Genomic DNA, 23,781 nt, shown 5'->3' with positions numbered 1-23,781 from the left:
ATGGGAGCAGCAAATGACAGAATGGAGGCGCAGGATGGGTGCAGAACATGTCAGAATGGAGGCGCAGGATGGGTGCAGCACATGTCACAATGGGGGCACAGGATGGGAGCAGCACATGACAGAATGGGGGCGCAGGATGGGTGCAACACATGACAGAATGGGGGCGCAAGATGGGTGCAACACATGGCAGGATGGGGGTGCAGGATGGGTGCAGCACATGACAGGATGGGAACGCAGGATGGGTGCAACACATGACAGAATGGGGGCGCAAGATGGGTGCAACACATGGCAGGATGGGGGTGCAGGATGGGTGCAGCACATGACAGGATGGGGACGCAGGATGGAGCAGCACATGTCAGAATGGGGGTGCAGGATGGGAGCAGCACATGTCAGAATGGGGGTGCAGGATGGGTGCAGCACATGTCAGGATGGGGACGCAGGATGGAGCAGCTCATGACAGGATGGGGACGCAGGATGGAGCAGCACATACCAGGATGGAGACCATATACCAATATAGATGCTCGCCACCCGGGCGTAGAACGGGTTCAATAGCTAGTATATATATATGTATATATATATATATATATATATATATATATATATATATGTTTGAGGTTTTTTTAAAAGCACATCAATGATAATGATAAAACCTCAGTATGTATGTTGGCAGGAGGTTGAAAACTAGTCCGGTCGTGAACTCGTTAAGAAATGTGAAATTAACTAATAATACAAATACATAAGAAATGAAGCAGGGGGCCTTAGGTGCCGTACGGCCGAGCCTTAGAGCCCCGCTGCACCTCACCAGTTATTTTGGGAGGTCAGGCTCTGCAGCATTAATCTGTGTTTTCTCAAATAGTAACCTTCCTTATATTGCTGTAGGGAATCTCACTCGCCCAATACAATGTGACTGACGGCCGGTGGTGTCCAGTTTCTCCCACTAAATCCGCGCTCTCTTTGTTATCTCCATTACAGGACTGATCTCTCAGGGTCCCAGCAGTCAGTCCGTCACTGCTCCGCGGTGAGTAAGGTGCCCAGGTAAGAGACTTCCTCTATGTGACTAACACTTTATATTGTGGCAGGTTTGGACCTTACCAGCCAACTGCTGGGAAATATCGTGTTTGTTCCACACTTTAGCTGCATTATAATTTATCAGATGATACAAAATCCTCAGTATTAGTGTTTTATATGTAACAGAAATGGACCCCAACAAATATTTATCACTTCTTCACAGGATTGGTAATCAATATATGAGTACCGCTGGTCGGTGTTCACACATTCGCATTATTACTCCGTGCAAAGTCTATCCGCTGCACTCGGACAGTCACATCGTTAATGGATGACCACTGTCCAATCAATTGGGGATATGGGACTGACGTTCTCAAGGACAGTGGGAGTCCTGACATTTATACTTTTTTAAAGGGGGGTTTCCAGGTTCTGAAAAAAAAGTTCCTCATATGCAATTTTTTTTTTTTTGTTTTTTTTAAGTGCTTTGTTCACCCTCCCTTGGTCCAGCCAATCGGAGATCTCGGTGCAAACCAGGCAGAGCTGCTGAGCTGCTATTGGCAATAGACAATAGAAGAAACTGTGTGCAGAGGTGGAGACTCAGTGCTGGACCAAGGGAGGGTGAGCAAGGCACAGGTTTTTCTAAAACAAGCTGTAGCCAGGGGAGATGTTTTTTTTTTTTAAACTGGAAAACCTTTGTAAGATCTAACTAACTTTATAGACTTTCTACTGGAAAAAGAAATATAAAATGCATAACTTGGATAATTTGGTCCAAGAGGTTTCACCTGCTTTCTCCACAGGACACATATACCCCAGAACTTTACATTTGGGGGTCACAGTGTGCTTTCTTGCATGGCAGAGAATATCTGTGGTGGTGATCTTACTTTGGTTCAGCAGAACTAATAAGGGTCCAGGTATTGCAGCCTTAAAGGGGACCTGTCAGGATGGAAATTCTGCGTACACCTAGGGCAGAAGGAGCAGAGTGATATATGGCTGTGCAGGGTCTCACAACATGTTGGGATTCTGTGAGGAGATAAGTGCAAGTCTGGATGTTGGTAATGCGGCTGATGCGATTTATCTGGACTTTGATCCTGTACCACATAACAGCCTTATACTGAAGCGCCATAAGCAGGGACTGGGGGAAACTGCTGTATATGCAGATGGGTAAGGAATTGGATGACAGGAAACAAAGAGTCGTCATAAATGGTACGTTCTCTAAATGGGATATAGTCAGCAGTGGGGGCTGCAGGAATCAGTACTGGGAGCAGTGGGGACCGCAATGATGAGTACTGGGAGCAGTAGGGACCGCAGGGATCTGTACTGGGAGCAGTGGGACTGCAGGGATCTGTACTAGAAGCAGTGGGGACCGCAGGGATCAGTACTGGGAGCAGTGGGACTGCAGGGATCTGTACTAGAAGCAGTGGGGACCGCAGGGATCAGTACTGGGAGCAGTGGGGACCGCAATGATGAGTACTGGGACCAGTAGGGACCGCAGGGATCTGTACTGGGAGCAGTGGGGACCGCAATGATGAGTACTGGGAGCAGTAGGGACCGCAGGGATCTGTACTGGGAGCAGTGGGACTGCAGGGATCTGTACTAGAAGCAGTGGGGACCGCAGGGATCAGTACTGGGAGCAGTGGGGACCGCAATGATGAGTACTGGGACCAGTAGGGACCGCAGGGATCTGTACTGGGAGCAGTGGGGACCGCAATGATGAGTACTGGGAGCAGTAGGGACCGCAGGGATCTGTACTGGGAGCAGTGGGACTGCAGGGATCTGTACTAGAAGCAGTGGGGACCACAGGGATCAGTACTGGGAGCAGTGGGGAATGCATGGATCTGTACTGGAAGCAGTGGGGACCGCAGGGATCTGTACTGGAAGAGGGAGCAGTGGGGACCACAGGGATGAGTACTGGGATCAGTGGGGACAGCAGGCATGATTACTGGGTGCAGTGGGGATTGCGGGGATCAGTACTGGGAGCAGTGGGAACCACATGGATCTGTACTGGGATCAGTGGGGACCACAGGGATCTGTACTGGGATCAGTGGGGACCCCAGGGATCTGTACTGGGAGTGGGAGCAGTGGGGACCACAGGGATGAGTACTGGGAGCAGTGGGGACCGCAGGCATGAGTACTGGGTGAGGTGGGGATTGCGGAGATCTGTACTGGGAGCAGTGGGGACTGCAATGATGAGTACTGGGAGCAGTGGGACTGCAGGGATCTGTACTAGAAGCAGTGGGGACTGCAGGGATCTGTACTAGAAGCAGTGGGGACTGCAGGGATCTGTACTGGGATCAGCGGGATACCACAGGGATCAGTACTGGGAGCAGTGGGGACTGCATGGATCTGTACTGGGAGCAGTGGGGAACTCAGGGATCCGTACTGGGAGCAGTGGGGACTGCAGGGATCTGTACTGGAAGCAGTGGGGACTGCAGGGATCTGTACTGGGATCAGTGGGGTACCGCAGATATCTGTAATGGGAGCAGTGGGGACCGCAGATATCTGTACTGGGAGCAGTGGGGACCACAGGGATCTGTTCTGGGAGCAGTGAGGACCGCAGGGATCATTACTTGGAGCAGTAGGGACTGCAGGGATCTGTACTGGGAGCAGTGGGGACCACAGGGATCTGTTCTGGGAGCAGTGAAGACCACAGGGATCAGTACTTGGAGCAGTAGGGACTGCAGGGATCTGTACTGGGAGCAGTGGGTACTGCAGGGATCTCTACTGGGAGCAGTGGGGGATGGCAGGGATCTGTACTGAGAGAAGTGGGGACTGCAGGAAGCTGTACTGGAAGTAGTGGGGACATCAGGGATCTGTACTGGGAGCAGTGGGGACTATAGTGATCTGTACTGCAAGCAGTGGGGACTGGAGGAATCTGTACTGGAAGTAATGGGGACATCAGGGATCTGTACTGGGAGCAGTGGGGACCACAATGATCTGTACTGGAAGCAGCGGGGCTGCAGGAATCTGTACTGGAAGTAGTGGTGATATCAGGGATCTGTACTGGGAGTGGTGGGGTACCGACCGCAGGGATCTGTGTGAGGACAATTCTTTTTAACCTCTTTATTAATGACCTTGTGGATGGCATTGAGAGTAAAGTGTCAGTCTTTGCTGATGACACAAACTATCTGGGATATTTAAATCTGATCTTTACATTACAATATTACAGAACGATCTGGATAAGATGACTGCATGGGCAAACACTCGGCAAAAGAGGTTTAATGTAGATAAATGTAGAGTAATGCACCTGGGACTGAGTAATCCTATTGCTGCATATATATATATATATATATATATATATATATATATATATATATATACTAGATGGTGGCCTGATTCTAACGCATCGGGTATTCTAGAATATACATGTAGTTTATTTATGAAGTTTTCAGAATATTGCAATGAATACACAGGATTCGGCCGGCCGGGCGCGACCAATTAGCGAAGCATGGTTCAACTTCCGCGCCAATTTGCGGCCGGACTGCGCCTGTCGCTGATTGTTCGCGGCTGGCTGGGCGTGACCAATCAGTGAAGCCAGGGCCTGCTCCAGGTTTTTGAGGGCCCCGGGCGAAAGAGTCTCAGTGGGCCCCCCTCTTTAACACATACCACGATTCATGATGCACAGATACAGCAGAGAAATATAGCACAGCCAATTAGCATTTAACAAAGCCCATGTAGCATATAACACATCCCACGAAGCATATAGCACAGCCCACGTAGCATATAAAATAGCCCACGTAGTATATAACACAGCCCACGTAGTATATAGCACAGCCACGTAGTATATAGCACAGCCACGTAGTATATAGCACAGCCCATGTAGTATATAGCACAGCCCACGTAGTATATAGCACAGCCCATGCAGTATATAACACAGCCCACGTAGTATATAGCACAGCCACGTAGTATATAGCACAGCCACGTAGTATATAGCACAGCCCATGTAGTATATAGCACAGCCCATGTAGTATATAGCACAGCTCATGCAGTATATAACACAGCCCACGTAGTATATAACACAGCCCATGTAGCATATAGCACAGCCATGTAGCATATAAAACAGCCCACGTAGTATATAACACAGCCCATGTAGTATATAGCACAGCCATGTAGTATATAGCACAGCACACGTAGTATATAGCACGGCCTACATAGTATATAACACAGCCCACGTAGTATATAGCACAGCCCATGTAGTATATAGCACAGCCACGTAGTATATAACACAGCCCACATAGTATATAGCACAGCCCATGTAGTATATAACACAGCCCACGCAGTGTATAACACAGCCCACATAGTATATAGCACAGCCCACATAGTATATAACACAGCCCTTGTAGTATATAAAACAGGCCACGTAGCATATAGCACAGCCCATGTAGTATATAACACAGCCATGTAGTATATTGCCCAGCCACGTATATTGCACAGCTACGTAGTATATACCACAGCCCACATAGTATATAACACAGTCCACGTAGTATATAGCACAGCTCACGCAGTATATAACACAGCCATGTAGTATAATGCCCAGCCACGTAACATATTGCACAGCCACGTAGTATATAATACAGCCCACGTAGTAGCTAATACAGCCCACGTAGTATATAGCAATGTGGGCACCATATCCCTGTTAAAAAAAATTCAAACAAAAAATAGTTATATACTCACCTTCTGGCGGCCCCCGGATCCAGGCCAGGCATTTAGCGATGCTCCTTGCGACTCCCCGGTCCCAAGAATGCATTGCAGTCTCGCGAGATGATGACGTAGCGGTCTCGCGAGACCGCTACATCATCATCTCGCAAGACCGCAATGCATGGACCAGAGCGTCGCGAGGAGCGGGAAAGGCATCGGAAGGTGAGCATATAATGATTTTTTAATTTTTTTTATCATTTTTACTATTGATGCTGCATAGGTAGAATATAACACAGCCCACATAGCATATAGCACAGCCATGTAGCATACAGCACAGGTCAAATAGTATATAGCACAGGCCACGTAGTATATAACACAGCCCACGTAGCATATAGCACAGCCCATGTAGCACGTAGCACAGCCACGTAGCATATAACACAGCCCACGTAGTATATAACACAGCCCACGTAGTATATAACACAGCCCACATAGTATATAGCACAGCCACATAGTATATAGCACAGCCCATGTAGTATATAGCACAGCCCACATAGTATATAGTACAGCCCACGCAGTATATAACACAGCCCACATAGTATATAGCACAGCCACGTAGTATATAGCATAGCCCAGGTAGTATATAGCACAGCCCACGTAGTATATAACACAGCCCACGTAGTATTTAACACAGCCCACATAGTATATAGCACAGCCACGTCCACGTAGTATATAGCACAGCTCACGTAGTATATAGCACAGCCACATAGTATATAACACAGCCCACATAGTATATAGCACAGTCCACGTAGTATATAGCACAGCCCACGTAGTAATAACACAGCCCACATAGTATATAGCACAGCCCACACAGTGTATAACACAGCCCACGTACTATATAGCAAAGCCTACGCAGTGTATAACACAGCTCACGTAGTATAAAACACAGCCCACGTAGTATATAACACAGCCCATGTAGTATCTAATACAGCCCACGTAGTATATAGCAATGTGGGCACCAGATCCCTGCTAAAAAAAAGAATTAAAGTAAAAAATAGTTATATACTCATCTTCCGGCGACCCCCGAATCCAGGCCAGGTGTTTAGCGATGCTTCTCGTGACGCTCCGGTCCCAAGAATGCATTGCGGTCTCGCAAGATGATGACGTAGGTCACACAGGGTTAATAGCAGCGTTAACGGACTGTGTTACACCGTGGCATAATGCGGTGTAACGCAGCCATTAACCCTGTGTGAGCGCTGACTGGAGGGGACTATGGAGGGGGCACTGACAGAGAGTAGGAAGGGGAGAATTCGTGGCTGGACTGTGCCGCCGCGACCAATCAGCGATCCTGTGTTTCCATTACAGACAGACAGACGGAAGTACCCCTTAGACGATTATATATATAGTTGGGACCATACTCAGGACTACAGAACAGGAGGACTTGGGGATTCTGGTTACAAGTAAGCTGAGCAGAAGCACTCAATGTCAGGCAGCAGCCGCAAAAGCAAACAAGGTTTTAGGGTGTATAAAAAGAGCCACTATTCACTTAGTTAAAGCAAAGAATGACATAATGCACACATTTATTCCACACAATAATTAATTTTATTAATAATCACATAATAAAAAACTAACAAAATTTTTTTTATATAAAAAGAATTACCTCCAATGTGAGGAACATAAGTTAATAGGACTAGCAACAAAAAACACCTGTAGTAATCATGGATTACAATGAACACACTACAGACAGGGCTTTTAGCAAAAAGCAATACAACAATCCCATTGCCAAAAATCTAATTAAAGTGCCATAGTGCTGGGTTAACTATTAAAGATCTATCTAATGCTATGTCAACATATACACTCAGTAGGTTCATACCCCACATATATAAGGGCACCAAAACGCTAAAGCTCCTGTGTGTGCAAAGAAAATAACTAACTTAACATGGTGTGCGATGTCCGTACTCTCGTTCCTCCACCTCGACACGCGTTTCGTCCACACTTCTTCACACACCATGTCCACATCTTGGACTTGAACATCGCACATGGGCCAATAAACCACATTTATTTTTTCTATTGGAGTGCTGCCTTCATTTTTCTGGATAATAGCAAGTGGTTTGGTACATACCTGGAAGGATTTTTTGCACCCTTTGCTTTCTTTTGGTGCTGCTTTTTGTTTTCTTTTTCTATATATATAATTGGCTAAGGGGTACTTCCGTCTATTTGTCTGTCTGCAACTTCCGTAATGGAAATCCCACATCGCTGATTGGTGCCCACACTGCTATATACTGTGTTATATACTACATCGGCTGTGTTATATACTGCATGGGCTGTGTTGTATAGTACGTGGCCTGTGTTATATACTGCGTGGGCTGTGTTATATACTATGTGGGCTGTGTTATATACTGCCTGGCTGCTATATACTACGTGGGCTTTGTTATATACTGCCTGGCTGCTATATACTATGTGGGCAGTATTATATACTGCATGGGCTGTGTTATATACTACATGGGCTGTGTTATATAGTACGTGGCCTGTGTTATATACTACGTGGGCTGTGTTATATACTGCTTGGCTGCTATATACTATGTGGGTTGTGCTATATATTACTTGGGCTGTGTTATATACTACGTGGGCTGTGTTATATACTGCATGGGCTGTGCTATATATTATGTGGGTTGTGCTATATATTACGTGGGCTGTGTTATACACTACGTGGCTGCTATATACTACATGGGCTGTGTTATTTACTGCATGGCCTGTGTTTTATACTGCGTGGGCTGTGCTCTATATTACGTGGGCTGTGTTATATATTACGTGGGCTGTGTTATATGGTATGTGTCTTTGCTATATACTACATGGCTTTGCTATATACTACGTGGCTGTCTGTGTTACGTGGGCTGTGCTATATACTACGTGGGCTGTGTTATATACTGCATGAGCAAAGTTATATACTGCATGAACAGTGTTATATGCTGCATGGGCTGTGTTATATATTACGTGGGCTGTGTTATATACTATGTGGGCTGTGTTATATACTGCATGAGCAGTGTTATATACTACGTGGCCTGTGTTATATACTGCGTGGGCTGTGCTATATATTACGTGGGCTGTGCTATATATTACGAGGGCTGTGTTGTATACTACATGGCTGCTATATACTACGTGGCTGTGCTATATACTACGTGGCTGTCTGTGTTATGTGGGCTGTGCTATATACTATGTGGCTGCTATATACTACGTGGCTGTGCTATATACTACATGGCTGTGCTATATACTACGTGGCTGTGTTATATACTACGCGGCTGTATTATATACTACGCGGCTGTATTATATACTACGTGGCTGTGCTATCTACTATGTAGCTGTGCTAAGCGCGACGTACATACATACATACATATTCTAGAATACCCAATGCGTTAGAATCGGGCCACCATCTAGTATGTATATATATATATATATATATATATATCGCATATACTCGAGTATGAACTGACCCGAGTATAAGCCGACCCCCCTAATTTTGCCACAAAAAACTGGGAAAACTTAATGACTGGAGTATAAGCCTAGGGTGGGAAATGCAGCAGCTACCAGTAAATGTCAAAAGTAAAAATAGATACCAATAAAAGTAAAATTAATTGAGATATCAGGAGCCCCATATAATGCTCCATAAAGTTTATGATGGCCCCATAAGATGCTCCATATTAAAAAATGCCCCATACAATCCTGCATAATGGTTAATAATGGCCCCATAAGATGCTCCATAGACACATTTGCCCAATATAATGCTGCCCAAATGTTGATTATGGCCCCATAAGATGCTCCATAAAGATATTTGCCCCACATAGTGCTGCACAAACGTTGATCATGGCCCCATACAGACACTTGCCCCATATAGTGCTGCACAAACGTTATGGTCCCATATAGTGCTGCACAAACGTTATGGCCCCATATAGTGCTGCACAAACGTTATGGCCCCATACAGACACTTGCCTCATATAGTGCTACACAAACGTTATGGCCCCATATAGTGCTGCACAAACGTTATGGCCCCATATAGTGCTGCACAAACGTTATGGCCCCATACAGTGCTGCACAAACGTTATGGACCCATAAATGCTCTATACAGACACTTGCCCCATTTGCTGTTGCTGCGATAAAAAAATAAAAAAAATCACATACTCACCTCTCCGTCGCTCAGGCCCCCGGAACTTTCAATATTCACCTGCTCCTCGTTCCGGCACCGCTCCATCTTCAGCGTCTCCTGCACTGGCGTTCAGGCAGAGGGCGTGCACTAACCACGACACCGCGCCCTCTGACCTCAGCGTCACTGCTGAAGAGGGACTTTCAGCCCCAAAAAATGGGCTGAAAATCTCGGCTTATACTCGAGTATATATGGTATGTACATTATTTATATACACATACGTATATATACAGCTCTGGCAAAAATTAAGAGGCCACTGCACAGTTTTATATAAATCTGCTTCTCTACATGTCTGACAGCCATTCCATTCCGGTGTCAGTTGAATTCCAACCAGAGTTCACCTCATTCTACTTAATGTGCTTCTGATTAAGTGATCACCTGAATCAAATCTTAATTAACAAAGGAAAGTATAAAAAACCCTGCTGTGATGTTCACAATCCTCTTGCAATAGGACAAGCTGGATGGCAAAATAAGTGCTAGTAATATCCCAAAAGTAATGGGAATTAAAACATAACTTATAATCATGCCAAAGGAGTTGAAAAGAAAAGTATTGAGTGAGGAAAAGAAGGGCTCAATCCTGGCTTTACTAGCAGAGGGACACAGTGAGTGTCATGTTGCCTCCAGCCTTAAAATTTCTGTGACAGCTGTCCATTACAACAAGGTCAAGCAGCAGATATTGGGAACAACAAAGCTATAGACTGGCAGAGGGCTTTAACGACTCTCCACTGACCGGGATGACTGTCATCTTATTTGAATGTCACTCAGCAACCGCAGGATGACATCAAGTGACCTACAAAAGGAATGGCAAATGGCAGCTGGGGTGAAGAGCACGGCAAGAACAGTTCATAACAGGCTCACAGAGGCAGGACTCAAGTCATGTAAAGCTAGAAAAAAGCCTTTCATCAATGAGAAACAAAGGAGTGCCAGGTTGAAGTTTGCTAAAGACCAATAAGGACTGGACCATAAAGGACTGGAGTAAGGTAATCTTCTCTGATGAGTCTAATTTTCAGCTTTGCCCAACACCAGGTCATCTAATGGTTAGACGGAGACCTGGAGAGGCGTACAAGCCACAGTGTCTTGCACCCACTCTGAAATCTGGAATTGGGCAGGTTAATCTTTGCGAAGGACATATGAATCAAGCCGCATACAAGGTTATCCTGGAAAAACAGTTAATTCCTTCTGCTCAGGCAATGTTCCCCAACTCTAAGGACTGTTTTTTTCCAGCAGGACAATGCACCATGACACACAGCTAGGTCAATCAAGGTGTGGATGAAGGACCACCACATCAAATCCCTGTCATGGCCAGCCCAATCTCCAGACCTGAACCCCATTGAAAACATCTGGAATGTAATCAAGAGGAAGATGGATAGTCACAAGCCATCAAACAAAGAAGAACTGCTTACATTTTTGTACCAGGACTTGCATAAAGTCACTTAAAAGCAGTGTGAAAGACTGGCGGAAAGCATGCCAAGACACATGAAAACTGTGAATAAAAATCATGGTTATTCCACAAAATATTGATTTCTGGACTCTTCCTGAGTTAAAACATTAGTATTGTTGTTTCTAAATGATGACCTTGGTTTTTTTTGCATTATTTAAGGTCTGCAAGCAATGTATTTTTTTGTTATTTTGACCATTTCTCATTTTCAGAAAATAAATATAAAATTTATTGCTTGGAACTTCGGAGACATGTTGTCAGAAGTTTATAGAATGAAAGCACAATTTACATTTTACTGAAAAATATACCTATAAAGAGAAAAATCAGACAAACTGAACATTTTGCAGTGGTCTCTTAATTTTTGCCAGAGCTGTATATATCACCTTGGGTAAAGCAGTTTTTCATCACAGTACATATCTCTAGTGACTTATGTAAGTGCTGGTCTGGGAAGACACATGGAATGATCCTGAACCCGATTAGTGATGTGGGACAGTTGTAGTCATCCTGGCTAATCCTGTAAGTGAGTGACTCAGACGATCTAGATCAGGGGTCCCCAACTCCAGTCCTCAAGGCCCACCAACATGTCATGTTTTCAGGATTTCCTTAGTCTTGCCCAGGTAATAATTGCATCACCTGTGCAATGCAAAGGAAATCCTGAAAACATGACCTGTTGGTGGGCCTTGAGGACTGGAGTTGGGGACCCCTGATCTAGATCAAGGGAAAACAAACAGTGTCCCATTATCACCAGGACGACCTACTAAGGGGAGTCGTTATATTAACAGTATAGTAAGTTATATATAATATTAAGTTTTATTTAATCAGTTATATTAACAGTTCAATGAACTTTGACAAGACACATTTATAGGGTGTCACCATTGGTTGCCTGTTATGTAAAATTTATTATTCTGGGTTAATAGGACTTGTATCATAATTAGCGTTAGAGATAAGTTTAAAGACCCCATTCACATTAGAATAAAGTCAAAACAAAAACAGGACTGAAATTGTAACACTGGTTCATTAAAAATGTAAATATTATTAAGTACAAAGTATAAAAACGTAAAAAAAAAAATCACAAAATACAAACAGGAGGACAAATTGGTGGGTGAGCCACTGTAGGAGCTCCAATAGTAAAAAAAAAGTCCCAATCATAGGACAATATGTACATACATGATGATGGAATAGATCAAGTATATAGTATATACAGATGATTTAATATATGATCATCCAATGTATATGATGATATAGTAATGGACATTAGAGAGTTTTGCATATTGTGAGATAGCGCTTACTGCATATGTTGGGGGACACAGTCACGTTTTTCTCACAAAAACAGTCCATGCGGTTTATTATGGCATCATAAACCGGGTCATGCACAGTCCATTATACTTCATGGAACACAATAGGCACCAACAGGTGACATTCAGTTGCGGCTTTAACTTAGACATTTCATATACGGCTTTAACTCACACTTCTGACACTACACCCGCCAGCCTTCCTTGACTAGTTCCCGGGGGTGTCCGTATGCCGTATCAATGTCTCTACTCATATAGCGCACACGACATTGGTTCGCAGTCTCTAAACACACTTGACCTTACTTCGTCCAATTACCGTGGGAGACCACACAGTTCATTACTGACCCCCTGTCAGCACACACAGTTCCCCATACTCTGGGTTACCTTCCAGGAGCTCCTGCTCCACACGCTGACTCCTGTCAGTCCTCTCTCCTCAGGGAAGCTGCCGACCTGGAATCACCGTCCCGGACAGTGCCTTGCTCACCAGGCCACCTGACAGTCCAGATCCTCAGATCCTGTAGCTCCCCCAGTGCAGTGCCATCACAGACTCTGCATACACTCCTTGCCATGTGGTCTTCAGGAATCCTACTCCCAGGACTTCCAACAGCGGCCACTCAGTGCGCTATTCAGGACGTCCGTCCCCACCTAGGACCGTCCAACACACAAGTCTCTAAGTGCGCTGTTCAGGGATCCGATTCTACTCCCAGGATCTCCCAACACACCGGTCTTCAGATCCACAGCCTCACAGTGCGCTATTCAGGGATCCAGTCCACACACAGGACCTCCCAACACACCAGCCGTCCAGGATCTCACGCAGTCTCCATTACATAGAACACTCAGGTCCATACACAGGAACCACTACAGACCATGTGACAACACCATGGTCACATTATGTAGTTGTAACCACTCTCATAGATGGGTGGTGTGTGTGTGTGGCTAGTCCAATCTGCCCAGCTCTCGAACTAGCCCAATAAGCTTCCCTTCACAACTATACAAACACTTGTGGGACTAGAGGTCCCAGAACAACAATATTACATCAGGCTTACAGCGCAGACTCCCTCTGTAACACATATCGGCCTTTTACAACTCAGCCAGTCACTTTTTCACCATCATTATAACCACAGATACGCCTCCATGCATATCCTGAGGAGCACACACAGCGTCCACTAGCTGCAACAATGGTCACTGCCTCACAATATATATACAGTGTATGTACTGTATATATATATATATATGTATATACTGTATGTATCCTACAGATGAAAGTCACAAACAGTAACCGAACAAAGTATAGTTAGGAAGAAAAAACCTCACCCACCACACACCTGACGTGAATTTCACAAATGTCAGACCCCTGAAGAAGCATTTGTGAAACGTGCATCGGCTGTTTGGTGGGTGAGAATTTTTCCTATTAGCTCTATTCTGTTCTGTTGCTGTTTTGTGTCTTTCATTTGTAGGTTATATTATGCAAAACTTACTAATGTCATTTACTATATTGTCATAGACATTGGGCGATTATATGTTAAATCACCTGTATATAAACAGCTCAAAAAAATAAAGGGAACAACACAATGTAACTCCAAGTCAGTCACACTTCTGTGAAATCAACCTGTCTAGTTATGAAACAACACTGACTATGAATCGATTCCTCCTGCTGTTCTGCAAATGGAGCAGACAACAGGTAGAAATGATAGGGAATTAGCAAGACAACTATTTGTAAAAAGAGAATTAGGCACTAGTTCCTGAAATTAAGCAATGCTCACTGCTTCACACCTCAACATGCCTCCTTAGCATCTCTGTAGGGTGGTGCATTCACATAGATAACATTAAGGTAAATTTTTAGAAACTAACCCTTAGAAGCGCTAAGCAAGCGCGAAACGGCCGTAGTCCGTCAGGCTCTCTTATCTGAAAAGCTCCCCTGCTACCTGCACACCACACTTTAATATGATTTGATGTCACGCTTTACCATGGAATAAAACTGCACATCAAGAAGGATCTGGGTAAGTGCTCAAATTCTTTCAATTTCTTATGATTTAATTAGCAAGACAAGCCCTATAAAGGCGGAGTTCTACAGGGAGAGGCGGAGGCGGAGAGTTCTACAGGCGAAGTTCCACAGACCATTTCTCCGTCCTCATCCTTTTTGACTGTTTTGGTCACTTTTGCATTTTGTCACTGCTCTCACCCCTAGGGGTACTGTACAGAGGCATGAGGAGGTGTCTACAACCCACAGAAGTTGTTTAGGTAGAGCAGCTCATCCAGGATGGCATATCAATGTGAGCTGTGGCAAGCAGGGTAACTTTGTCTGTCAGCAGAGTCCAGAGGATGGAGCAGATACCAGGAGACAAGCCAGTACACTAGGAGATGTGGCGGGTCGTATGAGGCGAGAACCCATCAGCAGGACCGCTACCTCCTCCATTGTGCAAGGAGGAACAGGAGGAGCACTGCCAGAGCCCTGCAAAATGACCTCCAACTGGTCACTAACGGTCAATCATGTGTCTGCAAGTATACAATTAGCATACTTCTGACCAGAATCTGACTAGACGTGTCTGGCCTTACTCAATTCATTTGTATTGAATGAGGCCACGCAAGTCTAGTTGGCATGTGACCGCATATATGCAAATCACTTACTTACAGTCTTTAACATCCAGCTCCCAACACCAAAGAATCCTGACAGTGTGCATTGTGCCCGCTGTGAGGATTGACAAGTCACAGACTTGAACCCCAAGCCTGGACAACCCCTTTAAGGAGAGTTATATGTATGTTGGTGTTTTCACAGTTTTGTCATGTTTGCTGGATCATTTATTTGATATTTTTATTGTTATTATTATTATTCTACACCTCAGCAAATTATATCACGTCAATATAAAATACTACATTCACACGTTACAGGTAGAAAAAATAAAAAATGATGATGGATACATTTTTTTAATTGTCTTATCATATTCATTAGACACAGTCAGAACACAAAAATGTTTCAGTGTTCAATTTTTTCATCAAGTTTGCATGGTATTCAGAGAAAATGTAAAACCATTAAAATGAATGGCGGCAGCTCTTATTTAGTATCCCTCCACTCTGGCTGATACTCCAAGACATTCAGATGCCGTCATAGTGCACATAGGATAAAACTGTCTTTATGAGACAACTTCCTTAATTATGGAATTTCAGATTTTAATCAATTCCTGGATTAGCGGAAAATATGGACTACTGGATGAAGTTGGTAAATGATTATAGGTTATGTACAATCAGTCATTTAAAGGGGTTCAGACTCTGTCCTATTCTCTCTTCCAATACTAGATACATCCCATGGAGTCATAGAATCATAGAATGTTAGCGTTCGAAGGGACCTCCTGGGTTATCGTGTCAAACCCCATGCTCAATGCAGGAGTCACTAAACCATCTCAGAGAGATCTCTGTCCAGTCTCTGTTTGAAGACTTCCATTGAAGGAGAACTCACCACTTCTCGTAGCAGCCTGTTCCACTCATTGATCACCCTCACTGTCAAAAACCTTTCTCTAATATCTAATCTCTATCTTCTCCCTTTCAGTTTCATTCCATCGCTTCTCGTGTTTTCATGTGCAAATGAGAATAATGATGATCCCTCTACACTGTGACATCCCTTCAGATATTTGTAGACAGCTCTTACGTCTTTTTTGCAAGCTAAACATTCCCAGATCCTTTAACCGTTCCTCGTAGAACATACTTTGCAGTCCACTCACCATCCTGGTACCTCTGCTCTGAACTTTCTCCAGTTTTTCAATGTCTTTTTAAAAATGTGATGCCCAGAACTGGACTCAGTATTCCAATCAAAGCCTGACAAAGAAGGAGAAGAGGGGGATAATTGCTTCACGTGATCTAGACTCTATGCTTCTCTTAATATATCCTAACACTGTTTTTTGTCTTTTTGCTGCTGCATCACACTGTTGACTCATGTGCAGTCTGTGATCTATTAGCATACCCAAGTCTTTTTCACACGTGCTGTTGCTTAGTTCTATTCCTCCCATTCTGTAGATGCCATTTTCGTTTTTTATTGCCCAGATGTAGAATCTTGCATTCTATTGACATGAGTGCCGTTATTCATAAAAAGAAAAAATTATCTTTTCATGTATAACTACACCATTAAGCACGTGGATGTCAACTGCATTGCTTTCTTTCTAAACCTCATAATTACTGAGGTCCGCAGTTATTAATCTTCAGTGCATTTTACATTACAACTTATGGAAATCTGCAGGTTTATGCAATTGATGGGAACCTCATCCTATCTATCTACCCACAGCCTGAGAACACAGCTCAACGTGAAGATGACCAGTGATATCACGAGGAGTGCTGAAGTGTTACTGAGCACAGATAGCCCACCGTCCCTGGCACCCAGGAGGGAGAGGAATGGGATATATTTAAAGAGATGCGAGATTACAAAGGACTATGAGACAATAGCAGAACATGAAAATAAACTTGACATTTAGGCAGCTGTCGGCTCGTTCCTTTGCTCTGCACATTCTGATGGTACCCTGAGATTTTCAGATTTCTTTAATGACGAATTCAGATCCCTTTTCAAAGATGCCTAGGACAATAAATAATGGCGCGTCTGGATCCCATTGGGAATTGTTAAATATAGAGTTATTGCTGTTTATGTTGGAGCAGAGGTAACCCCACTGAGACTTAACCAGTGACATAGGAAGAGCATTCCAGGGCTGTTTTTACTATAAACTTTCCCACTTGCATCTGGATCCCATGACTTCCATCTCACTCCTGCGCTGCTCACCAGCTGAATGATAGGCTGCAAAAATAGTCCTCCTCGTCCATAATTATTGCCCATCTATATAGTTCTGATCCATTAAAAAAAAAACATGTTCATCTATGAATTGTATTAAATTCTATAGAAGTCATCAGTGTGCATTAACTCTGTGGTTAAAGAAGCCCTCCTCCTCCCAACAAAGTTTTTATCCTCTTAATATATTGTAGTCATCATATTATGTAGCACTGTGTACTTACAATTGCTCATTTTACTCTTCTTCTCAGTTAATTCTTCTCTTTTCTACTATTTCTATGACATCATGCAGTTAAAAACAGACTCATTGAATCCTTCTAAGCTCTATGTAGAAACAGAAAGCCTTTTTTCCCTGCATGAGTCATCATTAGAACTACAATTTTACTTCACTGCAAAGTTCCCATCACCTGTGCTTTACAGAAGACACATCGACATGAGTAGCAAAAGACTCAGTATCCTCTATCCTATAAGAGCTTTCTACTGTAGATATTCGCTATTCTGGGCAAAGGTCAGAGGTGGACATATCATTGGTGCAATAGGTAAGGGGGCCACTACCACCTCCAAAGAATGTGGAATTGTGCATTATGGGCCTTGCACAGGGACGCCCTTCAGTCTGTGTCTGCCTCCCTGGCAAAAGGTCTTTGTGAAACTAAGGGGAGATGGTGAGCTGTGACCATCACATACAATGAATGATGTGTTCTGTGTTATCTCAAGGAAATCTGTTATTAGGATCAACCCTCCTAAGCTATCTATATGGGCTCTGGAGGCAGATTCTCAGGGAGATCTATGTCCGGCCCATAGATCTTAACAGCTCATTTACAAATTGAGAAAAACATGGATTTCTCTGGAATAAAACATCGGATCAAAGATATTAAGGTATCATTTTATTCAGATTCCTATGACCTACATGCCCATATAGACGGCTGAGAGATTTCCCTTTAATGAGATGATATCTGTCATTTCCACCCTACTTGTGAAGAGTAAAAATTACAAGATTTAATCACCTTTATTTTAATATAGATCATTATATAGATATAGATCTGACATTGTGATGCCCGCCAGGTTTCAATGGGTGCTATTCTGGGATATTACTCTGAATGCAGTGACCCCAGTCTTACTGCAGGGTCCAATAATCTTATTATACTTCTGTATTTTTTCATGTCTTTGTCCCGTCTGTTCTAGATTTAATACCAGGTTATTGTTAGATAGCGGGAGCCTACTCAAAATAGACCGGTCCTCCGATAACTGAGCTCCACTGGCATTTTATGACCTGAAAAAGAGAAATAATATTTATGCGCAGCTTCGGGTCACATTCTTTATTCCTGCAACAACAAGAAACCCTTATCTCAAAAGCTTGTAAAATATCGGAAGCAGAACCATATCCAGAGGCTTCACGAATGACACATATATAAACTGCATAGGTAAAAGGTGGCACAACTGTCGGCGGAGCTCAAGTAGGGTCCCAAACCCGAATATATAATTAATAAACTTGGCACTCAGCGGATGATATCAAGGTAATTTAATGTATATAATGATATCTATTCTGACATCCCCTTATTTAATGGGTCACAGGATAGTGTGAATTGATTTTTTGATTTCTCCCCTTATCCTTAAAGGGAACCTGTCACCCCGAAAATCGCGGGTGAGGTAAGCCCACCGGCATCAGGGGCTTATCTACAGCATTCTGTAATGCTGTAGATAAGCCCCCGATGTTACCTGAAAGAGGTAACATCCTCTTCTGATCTTCAGCCACGGCTTCGGCGCAGGCGTACTTTGCTCTGCCCTGTTGAGGGAAGAGGATAGTACTGCAGTGCGCAGGCGCTGGAAAGGTCAGAGGCCCGGCGCCTGCGCACTGCAGTACTTTGTCTGCCCTCAACAGGGCAGAGCAAAGTACGCCTGCGCCGGAGCCGTGGCTGAAGATCAGATGAGGACGTCTTGTAATGAAGATGGGAGGCGCCGCAGCGGACCAGAGACGCCTATCTGACCTGACCAGCAGCGGGACCGCCCCTGGGTGAGTATAATATAACGTCTTTTTCTCCTCTTTCAGGTAACATCGGGGGCTTATCTACAGCATTACAGAATGCTGTAGATAAGCCCCTGATGCCGGTGGGCTTACTTCACCTGCGAATTTCGGGGTGACAGGTTCCCTTTAAAGATCTCCATTAATTGATCTGTAATGTTAGAGATGCCTCTACACAATTAATATAGTTATGTTTTATTAATTGTCTTTATTAATAAGAGTTATGTATTGTTATCATGGATGTATATACTTATTTTGCTGTATGTACTTACTTTTTTACTTCTGTTGTAGTACACTGATGAAGGTCTTAAATGACCGAAACGTCTGAGTTGTATGTACCATATTTTTGGACTGCGTTAAATTACCTTCAAATCATCCGCTGAGTGCCAAGTTTATTAATTACACATAATTTGCACAACTCACTTAAAGGGTTGATTGTGACTTGTAGGATCGCTACTTCCAACAGGTGGCGCTATAGAGTTTAAGTCCTCTTTTTCTCAGAAGAGGCAATTTGCATATTAATTACACAAATAAATTGGTCTGAATGTTGCCTAATGTCCGGGAGATCCCACAGATATCTCCCCACTGTTGCCCAATGTTCATGAACCAGTACTCTGCCACCTCCAATCGTGGAGACAATTAGGGATGAGGTTGCGGCTGCCTTCACTACTGGGCCAGATATCAGTGAACAGTATCTCCCCTTCAGCACTTTGCCAATGACTTTGTCACGATATATACTCCTGCACAGTCTTTAGTAGAAGATTATGAGGCCCCCAACCTTTGGGATTTCTTCGCCCTTGTAGGCCCCAGGCAGGAGATGCTGTCATGTTTCCTATTATGCATTTACCCTTCTATAGAATGAATGCATCACAAAGTGACTGTCCTGGCGTGACATAACCTGATGAGGGGGCAGTCACAAAACAGCAAAACGCACAAGGATACACTGGGGGCACTTTAACAACGGTGGGTCCTGTCGGTAGGGATCGGGGAATTGGACACCTCCTGCACTCACCTGAGGATGTGGCCTGATCTCCCTGAACTCCCTATATGGGTTCTTTCACCCCGTCGCTGAGCAGGATACCTAATCCCTCACTTGCCCTGCTCCTATCTCTAAGTAGGGAACTGGCAGGTGAGAGCACTGGTTCCACCGCTGCACTAATATAACACAGGAGGAAAGTTACAAACAACAAAGGGAAAAATAAGCAATAAACACCACACTTAGCCTTCTCTACTGCAATGCACTGCACAACAGAGTAAGGCACCAGATATCAGAATTCAGTTGAAGAACCACAACACTCAGCAAGCTCCTTCTCCAGCAAGGTTGGTCTCTAAAAGGAGCTGTATAACCAACAGTCAGCTGATGCATCAGGTGACCTTTTAAAGGAAGGTGGGAGTGGTCACCACCTGCAAAAGCAAACTAGGCAGCAATGTAATTACACCAGTGGCCACCAGGGGAAAAATTGCATTAACCCCCGATAGCCTGAAAGGAAAAAAGTTTTAATCTGAGAGGTCAGATCTGACACAGATCCAAACATGGATTGTTACAGAATCATGGCAAGGATAGCATCAACCTTCTGACCGATATTAAGTTGGAGGTGTTCGGCCGGCCTTACGGTGATGTGAATGGATGTATTCTGTTCATCTCTTCGCTACGACTATGAAAATATATGTCCCATAAATGTCAGATCAATGCAAACCCCAATATTCATCACTGACCACTGGATCTAGAGCGTCTGAGATAATTCCTTTGAAAAGGAAGCCCCTTTACTTCTCCGCCTCTGAGTATACGAATCCTAGGCTTGGTGGCTGGTTCTCAGCAGATCCCCTGTTGTAATTTCCTGTTTACAACAGGTGGTCCTACTTCAATGGAGGTTGAAGTGCCAGCTCTTTCTCGCTTCACCAGTTATAATTAATTCCACATATTCAATGTGATAGTGATATGTCTCCCCTCCGGAGATGTCTTTGGATTTTACCAGCCCGGATGCAGCCCGGTCCCGAATAGCTCCACACCCCTTCCCTTCCAGCTTCTGGAGTTCAACAGTATCTTCAGGATACACATACAATTGTGGAACAGAGAGCTTTTGTCTCCTTCTTCCACCATTAAGCCCGTGCGTCTGAGTCTCAGTGCAGCAGGCATGATGACATCACTACATCCCCCCCTTTATCATATAGACTGTATGGGGGCATGATATTGTGTGGGGGAATAATACTGTGTGTGGAGAATTATACAGCATGTAGAGTATGTGAGGGCATCATACTGAATGAGGTGGGCATTGGGGGGCCATCATACTGTATGGGGGATTGTACTGTAGGGCATCATACTGTTGTAGCGGCTGTATATGCCATTATACTGAGGGGGGAGCTGTGGGGGTAATAATCCTGAGCGGGGAGCTGTTGGAACCATAAAACTATGTGGGGGATTTAAAACTGTTGCACTATTTGGTGGACCTGCTGGGGCAATAATGATATGTTGATCACTGAAATTGACCTAATCCTGAAGGATTTTAGCTCGGAATCTTTGACACCACTGAGCGAAGCAGAAGATATAACATGGCCCCGAAAGATAACCATACTTTAAAGGAACTTGTCAGAATAATCTGTCTGAAAAGTTTCAGAATAACCTGTCTGGCCCTTTGTAGGACTTGGGCAAGTCTGAAGCCGTAATTTAGGGAGGCATAGTAATCACCGATGTAGAGCAGGAATAAAGGCTCAATATGAACAGACTCCAACAATATTGTAGTTTACTGCAACCAAAAAGTGAATCCAGGAGATGGATCGCAGGGGGTTGACCAATAAATTAGGGGTGATGCAGGGTCACAGAGGCTGAACACAATATGAGCTGAAGATGAAATGCACCAAACAAATTGAACCCTTAGTCTTAATCCTAAAACACAGGTGTATGTGAGCCTTAAATAGGCCTAGGAAAGTTACATCATCGAGCCATGCCGGCAACTTACAAACTCCAACGTGGAGCACAACAGAGGGCAGCGGATCCAGTGGAAGGAAGCGGAGCCTGGGATACCAGGGACAGGTACATAACCATGAATTTTATAGGAGGGCATTCCAACCAATAAAGAGTAGCCATATCTTTGTGCCTTTGACCATCATCTTAAATCATGTTTATATCTTCCACTACTATATAACATATGACTGCATTATCTTATGGAAATTCTGTTTTGAGGAACTGAATGATATTTATGTTCTTAATCTACAGGTGAACAACTGCCAAAATGTCCGATACAGAGGAAGTGGACTATGAGTAAGTCATACATACAGCTGTCATGCTCTTTACCTACCAAGTTTATGCTGTACCAGCTTTCTTAGCCAATCATAGGCTGCTTAATTAGCATACAACACTTTCGAAAAAATATTAATGAAGACCTGTCTATTGGTACTAATATGTGTTTTTTACCTTAAGTTTTCCTGAATCTGGCATGCCATAGTTCCTGAGATGTGTTGTTCTCTTCGTTGTATAGAAATGTAGTCTTTTTTTAGCCACGTGGGTGTGATCCTCAACTTTTCTGTATGGAAGTCTTCTTGAGGACCACGCCCAGTTGGGTAAAAAGGCTAGATTTATATACAGGAAAGAGAAGGCCATATCTCAAGACTAATCTAATATTATTACATTGTAATGACCATTGTTTTATAAAACTGTCTTATTTCTGTATTTTCCTTTCCATTCTCATTTGTCAATGGGTAAATTGTCACACTCCACAGGGAGCAGCAGGACGGTAAGACTTTCTAATTTTATATATTGGTCAAAATGGGATTAATATGATGTACAGTGGCTTGCGAAAGTATTCACCCCTTAGCACTTTTCATGTTTTGTTAATTCGCAACCTAGAATTTCACTTTCTTTTTTTGGAGGGTTTGCATCACTTCATGTAAAGAATATGACTACAACTGTGAACATTTTAATCAATGTCTTTGAAAGGGTAGACTGCGTGTTAATAGCTTACTTTTATCAATTAACAAAATGCAAAGTGATTGAACAAAAGATAATTAATTAATAATTAATAGTTTGTATGCCTTCAAAAGAGTATAAATTCTTCTTTGTACATTTGCATACAATTTTCTAAGGAGCCTGAAAGTTAGGTTTTTCCAAACATCTTGGAGAACTAACCACTAATCCTTATGCAGAAGATCTGTAGTTACTTCCCCAAGATGTTTGGAAAAACCTCCCTTTTCGGGCTCCTTCAAAAACTGTATGCAAGTGTACATAGAAGAATTGATGCTCTTTTAAAGGCAAAGAGCGGTCACAGCAAATATTGATTATGATTTTGACTTTGCTCATTCATTATGCATTTTGAAAATAAATTATGGAAATCTACATTTTTTCAAAGCATTCTCACTTTTCAACATTTTTTTTCACACCTGCCCAAAACTTTTACACAGTATCGTACAAGTAGCGTGAATGTTTTCCAATAGGGG

At 43.6% G+C, this 23,781-nt stretch overlaps 1 long non-coding RNA gene across 1 annotated transcript; it reads left to right on the top strand.

The window, feature by feature from the left end:
• Positions 1-902: 902 nt before the first annotated feature.
• On the top strand, positions 903-23,081 carry LOC138651394 (uncharacterized). Its single transcript, XR_011315476.1, has 3 exons — positions 903-1,035; positions 22,565-22,609; positions 23,068-23,081. It is a non-coding gene; the product is annotated as an uncharacterized lncRNA (long non-coding RNA).
• The last annotated feature ends 700 nt before the right edge of the window (positions 23,082-23,781 follow it).

The sequence above is a fragment of the Ranitomeya imitator genome, chromosome 10, assembly GCF_032444005.1.
Source record: "Ranitomeya imitator isolate aRanImi1 chromosome 10, aRanImi1.pri, whole genome shotgun sequence".
Lineage (NCBI taxonomy): Eukaryota > Metazoa > Chordata > Amphibia > Anura > Dendrobatidae > Ranitomeya > Ranitomeya imitator.
Note: the sequence above shows the minus strand (reverse complement) of the source record. Positions and strands in the feature narration are given on the sequence as shown.